This window comes from Athene cunicularia, assembly GCF_003259725.1.
Source record: "Athene cunicularia isolate RWA chromosome 11 unlocalized genomic scaffold, athCun1 chr11_part1, whole genome shotgun sequence".
NCBI classification, from domain to species: domain Eukaryota; kingdom Metazoa; phylum Chordata; class Aves; order Strigiformes; family Strigidae; genus Athene; species Athene cunicularia.
The window spans coordinates 6,532,351-6,539,613 of record NW_020799113.1 but is presented as its reverse complement, the minus strand read 5'-3'; the positions used below and the strand labels follow the sequence as shown (position 1 = coordinate 6,539,613).

Here is a 7,263-nt window from a genome sequence, read left to right as displayed (position 1 = left end):
GGGGGGGGGGGGGGGGGGGGGGGGGGGGGGGGGGGGGGGGGGGGGGGGGGGGGGGGGGGGGGGGGGGGGGGGGGGGGGGGGGCTGGCAGAACCCTTTGGAAATGACGAGAAATTTGACATACCTTGTCCATTGATTTAGCAGAAATCTACACTTCAAAACTCATCATCATCCAACTATCTATCACTGTTGCTAAGAGTCTCAGAAGAGGTCAAAGACAAAATGGCTAACTGCCCTAGGTTCTGCACTTTTGGTCTCTAATCATATTTAATCTCAGACATTTAATTACTTTCAGAACTTTATCTGGGCAAAATAAATTCTAAGGGAAAGGTTTCTGACAACTGAACACTGCCTATTTCTGTGGCTTTACACAATGCTCCAGCAAATGCTTTTCACTAAGCAAAAGCTCTCAAGATTGTTCAGTACTCATAATTGTATTATTTTCTAAAGCCTAGATCCTATATACACTTACTATTTAGCACAATGTTTACTACTGTGAATAAATGGTAGCACTCATAATAGTAAGTATAATGAGGTAACACTACTGTAATCTAAGTGCTCCCACACTACTGGAAGCTAATATCTTGTGGTGTGGTGAAACATCGTTAAATGAAAGAATATGAACACTTTATGTGCCTACACATAGTGCTACTGCACTGCAGACTACTCTGAAGTGCCCAGTGTCATGTAAAATTCCTTTCATGGAGAAAAATTCCTCCAATAACACCAAGCATCTCACTAAGAACTGCTAAAATGGCATATTTTTTTGTCATGGCCACCCAAAGAGAAGTGATTGTATGTTTCATTCATGTAAGTAACAATATGCAACTGTAGTAAAAGGGAGAAAATAGAAGAGGAAAATAAATAAAGCCATAGGACTTGCTTTAAAATATTTTGAAAAGGCAAGAAGAAACCAACAGGAATTCATTGTAGTGAGAGATACTGTAAATCACCAGCAAGGTCAGCACCTGCTATTGAGCCACTAGAACATGTAGAACAAAACAGAGGAAGTCTTTCTTTCTTGTTGCCCCCTCCTACCCTTTCCCTTCACAGTTGCAAAACTAAACTTGCTTCAAGTGCAGAGGTGCAAGGTCAGACACCCTCTTACTGAACACACAACCACACCAGCACCTAGAACATCGGTACACGGAATTTTTTTGAGGTGCCCGATGGTGCATTGTAAAACCACCTAACTGGATTAATCTGTAAATACCAGCCATGGCTTTTGCATTACCAGCTTCATGTTTCTGCTGCTGGACCAGCAGCTTGGTGGTGGAAGAAGTGGACAAGCACATTCAGAAATCTGCTGGCTGCTTTTCAAGTGAGATCACAGTATAAACAAGCTACTTATCACCAAACACTTTAAAGAATTAAAAGCTGTTCACAACCCTGAATATTCCAAGGAGACTATTGCTGGTAAACTGCTCTCAGATAGCAGATAATCAGAAACTTTAGCAAAAAAAGCTTTGCTATTAAATCTGCTTCAAAACAGGGCATCTGTACTTGACTGTAATATAAAACTAGTGCAAAATGCCTGCGTGATAATAACAGAGACCACAGTTTTAATGAGAGTTGGGAAAAAAGAAAGACTAGAATTTCTGAATGTTTATTTGCCCTTGGTGGATTATGAGATAATATGAAAGTCCCTGCTTTTTTTAGCATGGAGGTCAGTGTGGAGTTGTGCTAATAAAAGAGCATTAGACTCCCACGGCACCTATAAAATTTGGAACCTAAACGAACCCTTCTAGTGCAGCGCACAAAGCCGCACGCCAGCGACTCGTTGCAGAAATGGCCCCTTCCCATCACATGTACAAGAGGTGAGCCAAATTTCAGTAACAGTCAGCTGTTCTGTTTATTTGGCACTATGGAGGTTACTGTAATAATCTTCTCTGAGAGCCTGGACTATGTCCTTTCTTGTGACCTCCTTCGTAAGCCTCAGGCATTATCATTCTTCGCTACCAGTTTGTGTTGGCTGCAGAGTCTAAGGGCAAAATTTATGAGAGATTCCCGGGACTCACAAGGCAGAATAGTCACTGATGGGCAAGAGATTCAGGGCTCCCTGCCCAGCACAGGGGCACCGGGGCTGTCCTGGGAGCGATGTAGGTGTGACCTGCAGAGCTGCATCTGCCAAGAGGACCATGTGCTGTGACCAAAGCACCAAAAATACCCACCACCCCTCCAGCCAGAAAAACACTTTTCGATTTGGGGAGTCAGGGAACTGATGAAAAGAAGCTTTTATAGGAAGACCACCTGCATATAAAGGGAGTTGTTGGCTGAAGTGAAGGCAGCAGGGGAAAGAGGAGGAGCTCACCTTAATCCATCCTAGTTTCCCAGAACTTTTCTATTTGTCTTGAAAGCTGTTTCAGGGAAACGTGAGAGGATAAAAAATTCAGGCAAGCTGTTTTATGGCTGATTGGTACAATGTCGTATGGGGAGAGAAATAGAAGTCTACAAGACAAACAAGATTACCTGAGCACATATGAAGTTATAAAATGGACTCGGTTCTCAGTGCTCACCTCAGCCTCTGTTCTCCATCACCATTTTGCTTGCTTTGCCATGACAGAGACCCAACATCAAAACACAGACAGGGAGACAGATCGATGTGGAGAAAAGGTTTGCTTTCATGCTAGAAGAAAGAGGGCTGCCCTGAGGTCTGGCAGATGGGAACAGCTCCATTCAGGAGGCCCCACAGTTGAGGGTGCGACATTTTGAAGAATCTAGACTGTCTGCTGACTTCAAATGTAAACTTGCAGCTCTTAAAAATACCTTTCTCTCATAACCCCACGGATCCTTAAGAATAGCGACAGACCCCTGGAAAACGTTCATCCGTTCTCTGCTGTGGTCCTTTCCAATCGTACTGTGTTCTGGGACTCCACTGTTGGTTTAGCACATCTCTGTCGACATAGCAGCGGAGGAGTCGGGTCGGAGCACTGCTGCAGAGCATGATGTATCCTTCAAGGGCTTCGCTCAGAAAGCTTCCTTGTTCACAGCTGAATTGCAGTGAAGTGCGATGTCCAGCAAGTAAAAGATTGCTGCGCTTAATGTGCCAAATTAAGAGTTACTTATCTGCCAAAGGGTTTCCATCTCTCTTTCTCAGAAATTTCAGAATTAGTCATTGGCTGTAAGTTTGAATCCCATCATCATTTAAACTCAGAAGATTGTTTGCATTGCTCTATTAGATCTGATTTCTGACAAATGAAGTCCTCCTCTCTGAGGTTCTCCAGGCAGAGATCAGCATGCTTATTTTTACTCTATTTGTGCTACTCACAGGAAAGGTTACGTGCTTGATTTGGTCTCTGGTTTTTGTTGCTGTTTTTCCTGGAAGATGATATTTCTCGATCTCTTTTAGATTACATTTAAAATGTGTTCTGCTTGCCACCCTGAGTACTCCATTAATATCCTTGCCACAAGCATCCAGAACTCAGTATATTACTCTCCGTTAAGAAAATTTATGGTGTGGGTTTAATTTGTTTCAGTTAAAGATCAGTGTTGTCATGGAGGAATATAATATCACTCTCACCAGTTTAATGAATAAATAGGGTAAATATGAAATCATTGCTCACTTCTGCAGGTCCTTCTGGTTCACTTGCTGAAACTATAAGGAGCACAGAGACTGCCTAAGAAATGAAGGCAAAGTTTGTAAAGTTTAAGGCCCATATTCATCAGAAATAAGGTCAGAGGAATCACTAGAATTACACTAGGGAGAAAGGTGGCCATATGCAAATTTAATGCAGAATAGTCTCACCCTGCCAAAGAAAAGAGAACAAAAAACACAGGGGGTTTTAGGGGCTGCCAGTGCATATTATTCAACTTTCATTAACTCTCTTAAGAGCAAGCCAGAGAATTGAATTTGGATTCTCGCTGCAATGCTAAACTGCAGCCCATCTGTTTTTCATCCCCAACAATGGATAGGCCAAAATTTATGCAAAAAAATTTTGCTTTAGGATTTGAAGGCTTAAATAGCAGTTACCTCGAAATCTGGTGCATCTCCCCTCTTTCAGCAAGGCATTTTAGAAGAACGTTTTGTGTTCAGGCTTCTTACGACTGTGTTTGAACACTGCTTGAAATGATTCAGGAGTTTTGCTTGACAAACGGTTGCTGTGATCCAAGGCCCATATGGCTTGTTTTGGAGTGTGTAAAGGTCATTGCTTCTGTTAATACAACTAGTACAAATACTTCCCTGCCATCTGACGATGTTCCTCCTTATTCAGATTGGCAGCCATTTCTCCCCCACAATCTGGAATTTCCTTTCAACGTGGGTTGTTGAAGTGGAGATGATAACAGTTTTAAAATCAAAGGTTGAATGCTTCTGTTGAGTTATACTTGGAACCTACCATGTTCTGTACAGTGAGAACATCCCATATGGAAAGGACATATGTGTTGGATACAATAATACATAAATAGTGGATACAATCTTATATAACCCTTATATTCTTATAGCTGTTACATATACTTCTGTAATGGGACAGGTGAAATAGATGACTTTGATACTGATATTTAAGTCCATATGTTGAAAGCTTACACGATAAATAGCGAGTTTTAAAGACAGATTTAGTTGTTCACTATTTTTCAAACATTTGCTTTGACATAAGACAGCCTTGAAAACCCTGTTGAAATGTCCTTGCACAATAACACTGTAGACAGCACTGTAACATTATGATATCCAACCTGGACAGACAGACAGACACAAACACGCACATTCATAAATTGTCAAATATAAACTATTTAGACTAATTTTGTTTCCTGGATTTGGTTTGCTTTTTTTTTTTTTTTTTTTTTTTTTTTTAATTTTTTAGAGGAACAGAGTAGGTGAAAATTTTTAGTGAAAATGTTAGAGCTAAGATTAAAAGAATCCTGACAACTGTTTTTGTTATGAAATTCATCATTTCTAAGATTTGGAGCTGGGATGTGGAAACTGGCAGGAGAATAACCATGTCATCACTGATTTACACTTAGCTCTCCCTAAGAAAACCCATCCAAATGTAAAAAATGTATAAGCTTCAGAGAGCGGAAAAACCAAATCTCAGTTTGCAGATGGTCATTGAAGACCTGTTAGTACTTGGCAGCTAAATTCTCTGAAGAGTCTGAGCAGAAAATTTTTGATCCTCAACTTGACCTCCCCAGGCTCAGCATCAGACTCCACGGATGAGCTTGAGCACTGAGCTCCTATAAGGATGTGGGAGGGGCCAGCATAATGACTTTTCTGTTTATTTCAAAGGAGTTTAAGCAAGTTTTCTTAAGAAATTATAGTCATTTTATGAACCTGCATTACTCAGTTTCAGAAGTCAGGGAAAAACGATGGTGCATTTCATGCTCACAGTAAGTTAGCTGCAATTATTTTTTTCCTCATGACCACTGTATACCTAACAGAACTTTCCAGAAATTGTGGGAATATTTGTTTTTCCTCTAGTGTCCAAGACACTAGAAGTAGTTTTGCTGGAATATTTTTTTTAATTCTTATTCTTCTGAATTTTCAGCTTTTTCTGTCAGTAACTATAAAGCATTTACACTGCTTTGTAAGATCCTTTTGGGGAGGAGGTCTGGGGAAATATGTTATTCTCTTAACATATGTTCCCTGGAAATTAATCACCTATCAGCTGAAGAACCTAATGGTTTGTGGCCATGCAGTTATTACAGTCACATTAAGTACTGAAATGTAGCTGTCTTTTTTCAATGGTACTCCAATAGCCAATGCAATCCTTATAAAAGAAATCCACATGCTTATTCTATGCTTTTTCATATCTCTGATGAAAAATGAGCTGTTTTAACCGAGCTGTGTGCCAATTGTATATAAAATAAGCATTTAAAAGACTTCACAGCTCTGTTGGTGACTAGTGCGGGCGTCAAAAGGACCCTGAATATGAAGTGCACTTTATTTCGAAGCTTTTCCTGAGATCCTCACTGTAAAAGGATCTGTGCTCCATGAACCTATTTGAAAGTTTCCATCTTCTTGTGAAACTAAGCAATTTGTTGCTTGCTTGTTTGTTTTCTATCTAAATAATTGAAAATGCTGTGACTCAAACCGGGTGGAAAAAAATCCTACAGTGAGTTTCGATGTCCAGAGCCAGACTATTAAAGAATAGATTAACACTACAGAATGGGAATATTTTAACCAGCGTGAACACTGGAAACTGAAATCTAGCTTGCTGCACTCCACTCAGGAATGAGAGCACTTCTCACCCAACAAGTGACTCCTTGATCAAGAGCGTTACAGCTTTACAGCCCTAAGAAACAAAAAACCTGATTACTTCATAAGCTCTTAGAAGCAGAGTTACCTACAAAAGACTACTTTTTTTTTTTTTAAATATATATATAACAACCTTATTGTAACCATTATTGACATGGTTAGGCCTTTATGCTAGGTTAGTGGGGATTTTCAAACCCAGCAAAAATTAAAGAGCAAATTTGCATACGTACCCTCTACAAACCATTATGAAAGTTATGGGGGGAGCTACAAAGCTCCTTCTTGTACCCTCCTGTTGCCTCCCCCACATTCTCAGTGTACCATCTCTGATGCACATCTAACCTTCTTCTGTACTATCTAAATGGCAGAAATATATATAAAAATATATATATATATATATATATATATTTAAATGGAGTTAAATTCTGGCTGGTTTAATAAGCTGAAATGATAAAGCAATAAGAAAACTAACGAAGCAATAAAACTTCCTGGAAATCAAATTGGATTGCAACATTTTACTCACTGTGATGATGACCCTTCATTCTTACCAAGTCTTCTGATCACTTCAGGGAGGTGCTATCACTTACTGACGCAAAAAATTCCTGTAGCCATTTGAACAGTGCACGGCTGATTCTGCAAGTTATCCTGTGTATTATCTTTTATGTCTTTCCCTTTAAAAATGTTCAGAGATACTGTGAAGCTTGTTCCACAAGGCATTTCCAAGTAAAAATGTGTTTCTACATTTTTTTTTAATGTATATATCATTCATTGACTCACACTGACACATGTGCATATAACTCCAGATTTCCAACAGATTACTGTATATTTTGGCAGATTTCAGTTATATGCTATTAAATTACTTGTGTTTTATAGGACTGACTAATGTATTGATAGACCTTAAACAGTGCTCCTATAGCAACTGCTGAATTTTGAGGTACTTCAAGTAACCAAAAATTTAAACAGCAACACTGAGACTTAACCCATTATTAAAAAAGTAATAACTAGTGGAGAGAGAACGAGAGAACGAAAGAAAGAAAGAGAAAGAAAGAAAGAGGAAGGAAGGAAGGAAGGAAGGAAGGAA

The 7,263-nt window shown here is 39.6% G+C and overlaps 1 long non-coding RNA gene across 1 annotated transcript in view; it reads left to right on the top strand.

Annotated features, from left to right (window-relative positions):
• LOC113484330 overlaps window positions 1–7,263 on the top strand; it is an 18,875-nt gene that overhangs the window by 3,706 nt on the left and 7,906 nt on the right. The gene's annotated exons all lie outside the window — the stretch shown is intronic.